Genomic DNA, 12471 nt, shown 5'->3' with positions numbered 1-12471 from the left:
AGAGCTACAGGGACACCCAGCCCAGGTGGATTCTGTCCATATTTGCCCTTTGCACACAGTGAGTCACACACGGAAGTCACGAGTTCCCTCGATCCACAGAGGGAGGAAAAGGGAGAAAGTGAAAGAATTTCTGTGCTGTGCAGAGCTGAATCTGCACTCCTCCCAGTATTCTGGGCTTACAGGACCTTTATCCAACACATTCTGCAGCACCTGTTCACTGGGGAAACTTCTGTGGGGATGGCCAGGCCCAAGGAGTGGTGGGCAATGGAGTTCCAGCCAGGGGTGTTCCCAGGGCTCAGCACTGGGCTCAGGGCACTTCAATCTCTCTCTCAATGATCTGCACAAGGGCATCGAGTGCAGCCTCAGGCAGTTCCCAGGGCACACCAAGCTGGGGGGAGTGTTGATGTGCTGGAGGGCAGGAAGGCTCTGCACAGGGATCTGGACAGGCTGGATCCATGGGCCCAGGCCACTTGGGGGAGGTTCAACAAGGCCAAGTGCCGGGTCCTGCCCTGGGGTCACAACCACCCCAAATCCCTGACCATGCCCTGCAACTGCTCCCCACAGCCTGTCTCGTGTCCTTAATCCCTCCATTTCCAAGGACTCTGTGGGACAAGGGAGCTCTGTGCTCTGGGTTTGGAGACAGTTCCAAGTGCCACAACTCCTCAGGTTTGGGTTCTTTGGGCAACCAGGAACTGGTGAGACTTAGAGACACAGAAAGTTTCTCTTCATTGCCCACAAACAAAATTTTAACATGATACAATTTATAAACATCCCAGCTCTTTCCTCAGTTTTCCTCAGCTGCAGTGACCTGGAGAATGCCCGTCCTTGATGTGCTGGTCCCACAGCCCAGGGTGCTCCTGGCCTCCCCTGGTGCCAGGGCACATGGCTGCCTCCTGCCCAGCTCCCTGCCCACCCACAGCTTCTGACAGGGCTGCTCCCAGCCAGGCAACTCCAGCTGTGCCATGGCCAGGCTGAGTCCCCTGCAGGGGCAGACACTGCCATTTGTCCCTCGGGGATTTCAGCAGGTTCCTGCCCAGACGTGCTCTCCTCCTCCCTGAAGCCCTTCCCCGAGCACAGAGGCCTGAGAGACCCTTCCAGGAAAGACTCAGGCAGAGAAGCCATGGAGTCCCTCAGCACCACATCAGTGTCTGCTGGAATTAAACCCCCCTCCCCATTGCACAGCAGCCCTGCCTTTCCCTCCTGCAGCCTTGGTGTCCAACACAGCCCTTGAGGCTCTTTGGGCTCTGGACTTTTCCTGCAGCCCAAACTGCAGGGGGAGCTTTGCCTTTCCCACAGTCCCCCTGCACAGCCCAGGCCATGCACAGCAATCCCTTGTCTGTCCCTGGCCTTGCTGTCCCCCCCTGGCAGCAGCTCCGTGGCCCCTTTGTGCCCCGCTGCCTCCCAGCTGGTCCCACAGCCCCCTGGGCAGGCCCAGCCCAGCACAGGAGCACTCAGGGTGGGGAAGGGCCCCTCTGTCGGGATGCCCAGGGCAGTCCTTGGCCTTGGGCACCCGGGGCCTTCCCGTTCAGCCCCTCTCCAAGCTCCTGGACAGGCCGTGTCCCCTGTGGGGCCTCACAGACAGCCCTGCTCCAGGCTCTGCCGGGCTCTGGGCCAGCAGAGAGGCCGGGCAGGGCTGGCCATGGCCCTGGCACAGGCCCTGAGCCCAGCAGGAGGATGGAGGGGGCCCAGCAAAACTCACCCCTAAGCCGGGGCTGAGCAGCCAGTGCTGGCAATGGCTGGGGAGAGAGGCTGGGGGGGACAACTGTCCTGGGCCACCTTCCTGCTCTGTTCCTGCCACCAGGGGCACAGAGCAGCCTCCTCTCGCTGGCACTTGCATGTTTTCAATCCCTTCCCGGGCCCTGGCTCTGCACCACAACCCCCCTGGGCCTAGTCCTCCCCCTGCACGCTCACACAGTGTCACAGACACACCCAGGGCTTTCTCTGTGTCATGGTTTGAGATAGTCCCAAAATCCAATTCCCTAGCTCCATTCCCCCTCCCACATCTCAACCTAATGTGAGATGGGTTTTTCCAGACAAAACACACCAGACTCAAAGTAAGGGGAAAGGGAAATATATTACAATGACTATACAAATAAATATAACATCACATTATACACACGATCACAAACTATCTCTACCATGACATATGTATTTACAATGGATCAGATCTCTTCTCTCCTCCAAATAAAAGTCCAGGAGGGAAAGAAGGATAGATCCCTTCCAGTCCTTAAACAGCAGCATCTTCTAAGGCAGCAGGTTTCTTCTTCTCATGCATGCAGCAGCTGATAGCTGGATTTCTGCCAGCATTCACGAGGGAGGTATTCAAGCCTCTCTCTCTCTCGGCCCCATCGCCTCACAACCGAGGGGTCTTCCGTGGACTTCGTAACCCCAGACAAGGTCGTTTCACCACGTCATATCACGAAGACACAGGGGGGTCTTCGTGACGGTCTGGTATCTCTTGCAGGGCCTCTGTGCCCTGTCTCTCAGGCTGCCACCGTGGCAGCAGTGCAAGGGGGGAGAGCCAAGGTCAACTCCCCCTGCATTCCATCTGGCCGTCCCTGTCCAGCTTCCCAGGACGCTCTGAGCTTCTCAGCTCCTCTCTCTCCGGTGCTGCATGTCTAAAACTCTTCTCCTTAATAGGAATCCATCTCCCTCTTTTCTCAGAGGGATCTCAAAGGAGTTTTGGGGGAGTGTGGTACAGTCTTACCCCAAACTCTGTCTCTCTGCTGCTGGCTCTCTTTTCTCTCGGCTCTCCTTCCAGGAGTCCTTTCTCTGGTGTTGCATGTTGCTTCTGCTGCTTCTTCAGTTCAGGTTCTTATCTCTGGCTCTCTGCCACCGTTTCTCTGGTCAGCGTCGGCTGCTGCTCTGTGCCCATGGAGAAAACATCTCCCGGCATACTACAGGCACCCAGCCCAGCTTTATGCTGTTCCAGGTCCCTGCAGCCCCCAGCCAGGGGCTGGGAGGGGGCCAGAGGCCCCAAGGGGCTCAGAGCCCCTTCCTCGTGGCTCTACAACATGGCCACCTCTCCTACACAACCAAACTACAACTCTTCTTTTCCGGTCTGGTTGTGATATGTTTACATTCCTGCAGGAGCGTCCATTGGGCAGAATTTCAAAACTTCCAGGGGTTTCCACCCCTTGGGGTCTACCACTTCTCTTAGCCTCTGGGGAAAACAAGGTTCAAACCACTACACTCTACCAGGCCCAGCCCAGCCCAGCTCCCTCCAAGCTCTCCCACCTGCCCTGAGCTCTCTCCACCCCCAAGGGCCTCTCCCCAGCACAGCCCAGGCGGCTCTGGCCCCACAGCCTTGCCCAGGGCAGGCTGCTCTGGGCAGTGGCACCACAGCCCCAGCCCCTCTGGGCACAGCAGAGCTGGGAAATATTTCTTCATTTTATCCAATATCAAGCTCCCCTAGGTCAGTTTAAATCCATTGCCCCATGTTCTGCCACTCCAGGCCTTGGTAAAATGAATCCCTGGGACTATCTCAGACTAGGAGCACAATGTTTTCATCTGCAAAAGCCTTGGAGAGTGCTCAGAAATGTCCCTACACAAAGTTTGTCCCCATTGCAGGTGTTTCATTATCTCCAGTTTCTCAAGGTTTTTCTCACTAGAAACATATTATGTTCTCAAACCTTATAATCAGACCTCCAGCTAACAAGTCTAAACCTCCCAGATTTTCCCCCAGTCCATAAGTATAAACAATCCACGCTTGGCACTCCCATGGCAAGCAAGGCCTACAGAGGGCAGGAAAAACTGTGCAGAGAAATCTCTCTGTTCCGGCAACAATCCCCCAAAACTGGGGATGTTAAAACAAAAGCTCTGGTGTCAAATCTGCTTGTAATCTAAATACAAAGGAGGTTCACATTCATTATGAACCAAGACAGCAGTTTTCTATACACTGAACAGGGTGTTGTTTTTGGGAAATAACTTCATTCTTTGCCATTCCCTAGATACAATCATTTTATCTTAACCTGCAGGATAAAAAAATCTGCTTCAACGTGACACCAAGAAAGAGAAAGCTTTTGTTGGGGTGTTTTGAATTGCTGGGTTAAATCAATGAAAATCAAGGCCTCAGAACAACGAGGTCACAGTGTTTGGAAAACAGGGCAGTAAGTGTCACGTGCAGAATTCAGCTTTTGGAAGGCAGAGCAAAAGGAGCAGGTTTTGCCTCCTTCCTGCAAAGGAAATTGGGGTTTTTGCTTAGGTACATAATTACAGCATAGATGTACCAGCACGTGGCCTCCAGTGAGGGAACTGATACACTCACTTCACTATTCAAAAAAAAAATGTTTGGGGGAACCCAAAAAAAGAATCTACAACCATTTCATTTTTAAAATTACAGGGATTATTTTTTTAATTGACTTAAAGAACTCAAGGGTTCAAAAATGAGGTTCTACCACATTTGTTTCTTCTGTTAATTCTTCCCTAAGCTCCCAGTTGATCAGCAGTTGATCCTCTGTCACTTGAAGGTTTTGCTGGAGGTGTCTCAGATGTGGCCAAACATCTTTTAATGAATAAAAATTTGGATCCATCCAGTCCCAAGCTCTCCTGAGATATATTGACTACACATTAGAAGTGCCAGGATGGTACTTCAGCACCTTTCCTCCTCTTTGGTTTCCCAGTGGTTTCAGTGGGACTCAGTGGACACAACTGTTATTAACCCCCACATTTGGCCTTTCCCCATCCGTGTTTGCTGAGCCAAGATGTGCTTGGAAGACCCAACTTTTAGGCTTGGCTTCCTCCAGAGTTTCAGGAGACCAGTTAATCCTGAGCTGCTTTTAACTCCAGACTGATTTACTTTTCCAGCAGTTCTCTCAGTGTAAGAACTTGGTCAGACCAAATCTGTGTTTATATTTCATTTATATAAATCTTTAGCCCAGGAAGATCTGTGGTGCTTAAACCCAACCTGCATAAAGCTTAGCAGGTCACTTCAGTCAACTGGAAGACTAAGAAAGGGAACAAATAGCAAAATTGGGGTTTGTATTGGTAAAACCCCAATTATGGATGGTCATTTATTCTGAATAGTGCTGAGTAGCAATAACCTACCTGGGTTTTTTTAACCCATCTGTATGTGCAGGGTTTATTCAACGCCTTATTTGAGAATACTTACAAACAGCATCCCAGTCAAACAATTAAACACATTTCCACCTCTGTGCTTCCAGTGACAGGAGGGTGAAAAGCCACTTGGCCATGTGGGAGAGCCCCCAGGATGCTGAGGCTGGGCAGGGCACAGGGCTTTCCCTGCTCTGGGTTAGTGGTTCTCATCTCTCTTTTTTCCATCTTTCCAGCCAGAGCTATAAAACCTTGAGCAGAGAGATCTTTCTCCAGCTTGATCCACAGCCATGGTTTGGGTGATTTCCCCTTTCCTGGGCTCTGTTGATGAACAATCAGCAGAAAAACTGAATTCTGTTCTAACCCCTCTGCTGCTCTTGTAAAAGGGAGTCAAAACTTTGTCTCTTTTTGTCATGAATGAATGGATGAATCTTCTTGGTCTTAGTCTCCCAGTCTTTTGGAAAAAAAAAAATTAAAAAATAAATACAACTGAGCAGCACTCAAGTCCCAGCTTTATAAAAAGAGTTCCTTAGCATAAGAGCAGAACATTTGCCTAAGGGGGTTTTAGTCCAAGAATGACTTTTCCTATTTAATTGAGCTGTATTGTTCAATTAGGGAGATGTAGAATGCCCTCTGTTGTGCATGTATGGCTGGAAGCTGAAATGAATGAAATAGGAAGTACAGCAGAAGAGTGATTTCCAACAGCAGCAGCTCTTGGCCAGGGACAAAGGGGATTTCAATCCAGGTCTTGATCTGTGGCAGTAACTAGGGATTGTGTAAACACAGCAGATCGTTACCTTGGACTTGCAAATTCGGCTGAATTACAATATTTCTTCTTATTCTGGTCAGAACTCAGGAACTTGTTTTTGTTCTAAATCCCATTTCCGAATTTCTGAATCCTTCCAACTCCAGCTCCTGAGTTACCGGTCAGGGGTGTTTCCGTGTGCTGTGCTTTTCCGGGAACAGGTTGGTTGGGCTTCCCAGCCCCTCCCTGTTTCCCAGACTCGGGGGTGTTGCTGAGCACCTCGGCAGTGACAGGCACAGGCACGAGTGACGCCGGTGCCACGGGGCGGCAGCGCTCAGCCCCCAGCACTGCTCCGGACTGCATCCCGGGAGCATCCCTGCCTGGGAGCATCCCTGCCTGGGAGCATCCCTGCCTGGGAGCATCCCTGCATCCCGGGAGCATCCCTGCCTGGGAGCATCCCTCTGATCCAGAGCATCCCTGCCTGGGAGCATCCCTGCCTATCCAGAGCATCCCTGCCTGCGGAGCATCCCTCTGATCCAGAGCATCCCTGCCTGGGAGCATCCCTGCCTGCGGAGCATCCCTGCCTGGGAGCATCCCTGCCTGCAGAGCATCCCTCCTATCCGGAGCATCCCTGCCTCCGGAGCATCCCCTAGCCAGGAGCACCCCCAGCCAGCCCCAGAGTGCTGGGAGCACCCTGCTCTGGGAGCTGGGACAGAGCCAGGGCCAGCTTGCAGGTTTTTAGCTGGATTTTATTCCTATAACCCCAGTCACGATTTTGACAGTAGGATTTTCTCAGCATTCCTAATTTTGAGGGATGGCCACAGAAATGCCTCAGTTTTCTCCCTGGCAGGTCCCTTTCTTTGGTGTCAGGATTCTCTGTTGTGCCCCCCCCAAAGCTGTCCTTCTGCTCAGTGTAGCCCTCATTTCCCCTCTGCTTTTCCACCCAGAGTTATCCATCTTTCCTTGCACCCCTGGACGCAGCAGGTCCTCCCACATTTTGGCCGGCAGGGCCAGTTTTTGTGGCTGTCCCCGCGTTCCCCTCTCCCTGCTCCTCCCCAGCTCCCTTGGTTTCCACCCGGGATGATCCAGAGAAGGAGATTCCTCTGTTGGATCGAGCCCGGGCTGAATGGCTGATAAAAAGCAGCGATTCTTGCTGAGGACCGACTTTAACCTTGGCAGGGCTCCGTGTCCGGGAGCAGGGAGGGCACAGCTGGGGCAGGGAAGTTTTCCCGGAGGTTGCCCCGGTGCCCGACTGTTAAAGGCTGCGGAGCTCCTTCTGTGTGAGCGACGAGGGGGCATCGGCAGCGAAAAGGGGGGGTCCGGCCCCTCCCCCACCCCCGGGGGAGATCCTCGAGGCCCCTCCCCCACCCCGAGGGGACCCTCCCCAGCTTTTGGGGGGCCCCTGACCCTCCCCCACCCCTGCGATGACCCTCCCCAGCCCCTCCCCCACCCCAAGGGAGACCCATCCTGCCCCTCCCCCACCCTCCCCAGCCCCTCCCCCACTTTTCCCCCCTGCAGGGGCAGCGATGGTCGAGAAAGGTGGGGGGGCCCCTCCCCCACCCAGGGGCACCGGGGGGAGGGGCCTGGGCGTGTCATTGGGGGTCATTAGAGGGGTCATGGGGGTCAACTGGGGGTCATTTGGGGTCAGAGGGGTCATTTGGGGTCAGAGGGGTCATTTGGGGGAGCCCAGGGGTCATGGGGGTCAACTGGGGGTCATTTGGGGTCAGGGAGGGTCATTGGGGGTCATTTGGGGTCAAGGGTTGTCAGTGCAGAGTCGTGAGGGTCGATAAAGACACAAGGAGTCAGTTGTGTGCAGGAAAGATGTCTCTTTTTCTTATTTTCTCATCTGCTTTTTTATCCCCCTCGCTGGCAGCAAGCAGGGTCCTTATTTTAGGCAAGCAAGCCACAGCCTTTTCATTGGCCGGGTTCCATGGGCGATACATTTGGCAAAGCTCAAGGCCTTATTGCAGTTCCCACATCCTGGGCCTACCAACTTTCCAGCCTGCCTTTGTTTTCTCCCTTAGGGCTGCGTCCTGACTTCCTCCTCCTCAAGGATCCCCCGAAAGCTTCCCCAGTCGATATCTCCATCCTGGGAGCTGACAGACCCACTGCTGACCCCTTCAGCTGCCCAGGGCTGCTCACGGGAAGCAGAGAACAAACCCTGCTGCCTTTTGTTCCTGCACACGCAAGCTTGGCTTCACTTTTGGCTTTAAATAAACTGCCTTAGCCCAACCCACCAGTTGTTTGTTTTCTTCCACCTCACTCTCTCCCCTGTCCTGCTGGGAAGGGGAGTGAGAGCGGCTGGGTGGGCACCTGGTGTCCAGCCAAGCTCACCCCACCCCATCCTTTCTGGTGCCCAAGCTGGGGCCAGATAAAGGCAGTTCTATAGAAGGATTGCATGCTCTAGTAAGAGCAGCTAGGGAATAGCAAGCTCTGGGGTGGGACACGGAGTTTGCTGGCTGCACTGCTTCTCACTAGGTTTTGCTCAGCTTTGGGAACACACCAATCTAAACAAGGGCTCCCTGCTTTGCTTTTACACCAATGGCCTTGTTGTGCTGGGGGAGTTATCTTTTGGGGAGCTTTCTGGAACAAAGGAGAAATACCCCCTTCCCCCTCCCTGGCATTGCTACCAATGGCTTTATAATGATGTCTCCTGCACTCCCTGCTAACCCTTATGGGAGCTGGTTGGTGATATTGCTGTTACTAACTAATACTGTCAGCACAGTGCAGAGTTCTTGGAACCTGGTGTTATCCTGGTGGAGGAGAAAACAAACTTTAGGTGGGGATATATTGGGAGGCACCCGGAGGTGCCCAGTTCCTGGGTGCCAGGGTGTGTGGAAGGACCTGGGCAGGTTTCTAGCACTTTTGACCCCTCCCATGACCTGGGACTTCACACCTGAACAGGTATTGGACCCTGGCAAACTGACCCGTCACCTGATGGAAGGGGCCTTGCCCACCCCAGTCAAAACCAGCAGCTTCTTGCCCTGTCCTGGGGCCTGGCCTGTGCTTATGGAGCCACAGTTATTATAATTATAATTGTTATAATATGTCTTTATAATATTTAGGAAGATTTACTGTTAAGATAGACTAACAAAGGAGAGATAATACTATATTTACATATTATAATAATTATATTTATAGGGCACATCAATAGGTTCTTTCAGTTAGGTGATAATTGTAGAATAGAAGAGAGAAGATTAGTAAGATTTATTGTTACACACAGGATTATTCCAAAACAACCCAAAGATGGCTTAAGTCAATTAACTAGTTTAGTTAGTTAATTAGGCTGGTTAAGTCAGCGTGCCTGTAATAAATGTGGATAGAGCCTTCCTTAATCTTCGTTTGCGAAGCCTAGCCATGATGAGGCTAGTTAAGTACTTAAATAACAAAATTACAATATGTAGTTATAATATTTATAATATTATAATATGTAGTTATATTATTTAGATAGACTATTTTAGATTAACTATGAAGACAGAGCTACATAAGAAAGATAATACTGTATTTACATATAAAAATATGCAAATTATAACATGTACATATATGCATGTATTATACATACTGTATATATTTTTAATGAATATTATGTGTACATATGTGTATATAGTGTTCAAATTACCCTGGTATTACTCTGTTCCCCATTGCTGGCAAAATCCTGGCAAGAATACTCTTGAACAGACTAACACCTGCTAGAGCAGAAGGAATTCTTCCTGAAAGCCAATGTGGTTTCAGAGCCAACAGGGGGACCACAGACATGGGGTTTGTTCTCAGACAACTGCAAGAGAAGTGCAGGGAACAGAACAAAGGTCTCTCTGGAACCTTTGTTGAGCTCACCAAGGCTTTCCATCCTGTGAGCAGGAAAGGTCTGTGGCAGATTTTGGAACATTTACATTGTCCCCCCAAGTTCCTTAAAATGATCATCTCACTCCATGAGGATCAGCACGGCCAAGTCAGATATGGCAATGCACTCTCTGAGCCCTTTCTAATATCCAATGGTGGGAAACAAGGCAGCGTTCTCGCACCAACCCTGTTCACAATCTTTGTCAGCAGGATGCTCCAAAGGGCCACGGCAGACCTCGATGAAGAAGGTGGGATCTACATCCCATATCGTACCCCTGGAAGCCTTTTCAACCTAAGGCGACTGAAGGCCCACACCAAGACCTTAAACCATCTTGTCTGGGAGCTGCTTTACGCTGCCGCCGCCGCCCTCGTGGCTCACACAGTGGCAGCTCTGCAGCGTTTAACATCCTGCTGTGCTGAGGCTGCTGAGCTCTTTGGGCTGGGCGTCAGCTTGAAGAAGACACAAGTTCTCTATCAACCAGCACCTCAGGAAGGTTTCCATCACCCCCACATCACCATTGGCCAATCAGAGCTCAAATCAGTCCAGCAGTTTAATTACCTGGGTACCCTCATCTCCTCGGACGGTGAGATTGACGGAGAGACAGACAACAGGTGAGCAAAGGCATCGAGAGCTTTCGGAAGGCTCCATCAAAGAGTCTGGCGAAATAAACACCTGAAGAAAAGCACCAAGATCAGGGTTTACAGAGCCATAGTGCTGTCTACTCTCTTCTACGGATCTGAATCGTGGGTCATCCACCGCCACCACCTGCGTCTCCTCGAACGCTTCCATCAACGCTGTCTCCGCACAATCCTAAACATCCCCTGGTCAGATGATGGGACCAATCCATCTGTTCTAGAACAGGCAGCAGGCACAAGCATTGAGGCCATGTTGCTGAGAACACAGCTGAGCTGGGCAGGGCACGTCTCCAGGATGAAGGACCAACCACCGCCTCCCGAAGGTCCTGCTTTATGGTGAACTTGCCACCGGCTGCCGCAAGAGAGGAACCCCGAAGAGGAGATACAAGGACTGCCTGAAACAACATCTCAACCCTGGCCATATTGATCACCATAACTGGTCTGCTCTGGCCTCCAATCGGGAGGTCTGGAGACACCCCATCTATAACGCTGCTGATGCCTTTGAGAGCGCACGCAGGATCACCCTTGAGGAGAAAAGACAACAAAAGAATCGTGCCTTGCAGAATTTACCACCTAAGGAGTCTTTCTGCTGTGCCTTTTGCAACCCATCTTGTCTATGTCGTATTGGCCTCTTTAGCCACCAACGCACTTGTAACAAACGTGGGTAGAGCCCTTCCCAAATCTTTGTTGGTGAAGCCCAGCCATGAATAAGAAAGGGTTGTTATTTCTTTTCTTCCACACTTCCTCGATTAAAGCCCCCTTAATTTTTGAATTTACAATTGCTGAGAGAGAGAGAGTTTGGTCCTTCTCATAACTCATCCTCTTTAACAAACATTCCAGTTTCTTCAAACTGAGACAAATCCCTATAGCCTCGCTCTGGGACATGTCACAGAACAAAGGGAGCTCCAAGGAAACGTCCCGAAAGGCGGGAATGGGACTCGGGGAATTGTTGCAGCTGCTCCTCGACGACTCCAGGAGCAGAGGGCCGCGAGCAGAGCTGGATCCTCCTGTGCTGGGCTGCAGAGAACTTCCCAGGAGAAGCTGTGTGGAGGTGGCACAGCCCAGAGCGGGAGAGCTGCAGGCACGGAGCATTCCCTGGGTTTTTGCTCTGTATTCCAAGGCTGGAGCAGGGATCACTGCAGGGAGCAATCCTGAGGCTCCTCCAAGGCTGTCGCTGCTGACCTGCGAGGGACGTGAGGAGGGACAGCTGTGAGTTGTACCTGTGTTTGGATGATGGCAAACATTTCCAACTGGGGGGACATTGGGGGACATTGGGGGGACACTGGGGACATTGGGGACATTGGGGGGACATTGGGAGGACATTCGGGGGGTCAGAGGTCATTTTCAGGGTTCAAAGGTCACCTGCTGGTAGGTGTTGGTGGCAATGATTGGCTGCAGGATGGGGGGTGGGGCCAGCAGGTCCCAGGGGGTGGGAGCCCCCAGAACCTCCTGCTCGAACCTGGGGGGGGAGGGGCACCGGTGACAACCCCCAGTGACACCAGTGACCCTCCCAGTGCTCCCAGTAACACCCCAGTGACCCCCCAGCACCCTCCCAGTGCTCCCAGTAACACTCAGAGCCCTCCCAGTAAGACTCCCCTCATCACGCCCTTTGCCGTGCTCATATGGCCAGGAGGAACCTAAGCTCCGCCCACCCCAACCTATTAGACCCCGCCCCTTGCCATGGGGCGTTGCCATGGGAACCCAAACTCCACCCACTGCCCCAAGTCCCACCCACTATCGCCATTAACCTCCAAGCCCCGCCCACCACTGTCATTAACCTCTAAGCCCCACCCACAATCATTAACACCCCAAAGCCCCTCCCACCTCTAAGCCCCACCCACCAGAGCAATCCCGCCTCAGTTGCCATGGCCATCCTCTCAGGCTCCACCCACCACCCCAAGCCCCTCCCCCGTTGTCATGGCCACCCTCAGGCTCCACCTACCACCCCAAAACCCCTCCCCCGTTGCCATGGCCACCCTCAGGCCTCCCCCGCCCACCACCACCCCCCACCCAGGCCCCGCCCCCGTTGCCATGGACACCCCAAGCCCCGCCCCCGTTCCCATGGCACTCCTCCCCTCCCCGCAGCCCCCGGCTCCGCCCTCGTTGCCATGGTCACAAAGCCCCGCCCCTTCCCCCCGCTCCTCACAGCGCCATCTCGGCCTCCATCTCCTTCAGCCGCTCCTCGCCGCTCTTCGCCG

The 12471-nt window shown here is 52.7% G+C and overlaps 1 non-coding gene across 1 annotated transcript; it reads right to left on the bottom strand.

Annotated features, from left to right (window-relative positions):
* Nucleotides 1-11096: 11096 nt before the first annotated feature.
* LOC113988549 lies at nt 11097-12471 on the bottom strand. Its single transcript, XR_005566741.1, has 2 exons — nt 12420-12471; nt 11097-11455 (listed from the first exon to the last, which is right to left on the bottom strand). It is a non-coding gene; the product is annotated as a transmembrane immune signaling adaptor TYROBP (transcript).

The sequence above is a fragment of the Pipra filicauda genome, unplaced genomic scaffold (assembly GCF_003945595.2).
Source record: "Pipra filicauda isolate LSUMZ 115617 unplaced genomic scaffold, ASM394559v2 scaffold796_size105821_pilon, whole genome shotgun sequence".
Classification (NCBI taxonomy): domain Eukaryota; kingdom Metazoa; phylum Chordata; class Aves; order Passeriformes; family Pipridae; genus Pipra; species Pipra filicauda.
The sequence above is the reverse complement of the archived record's forward strand: the minus strand, read 5'-3'. Positions and strand labels throughout refer to the sequence as shown.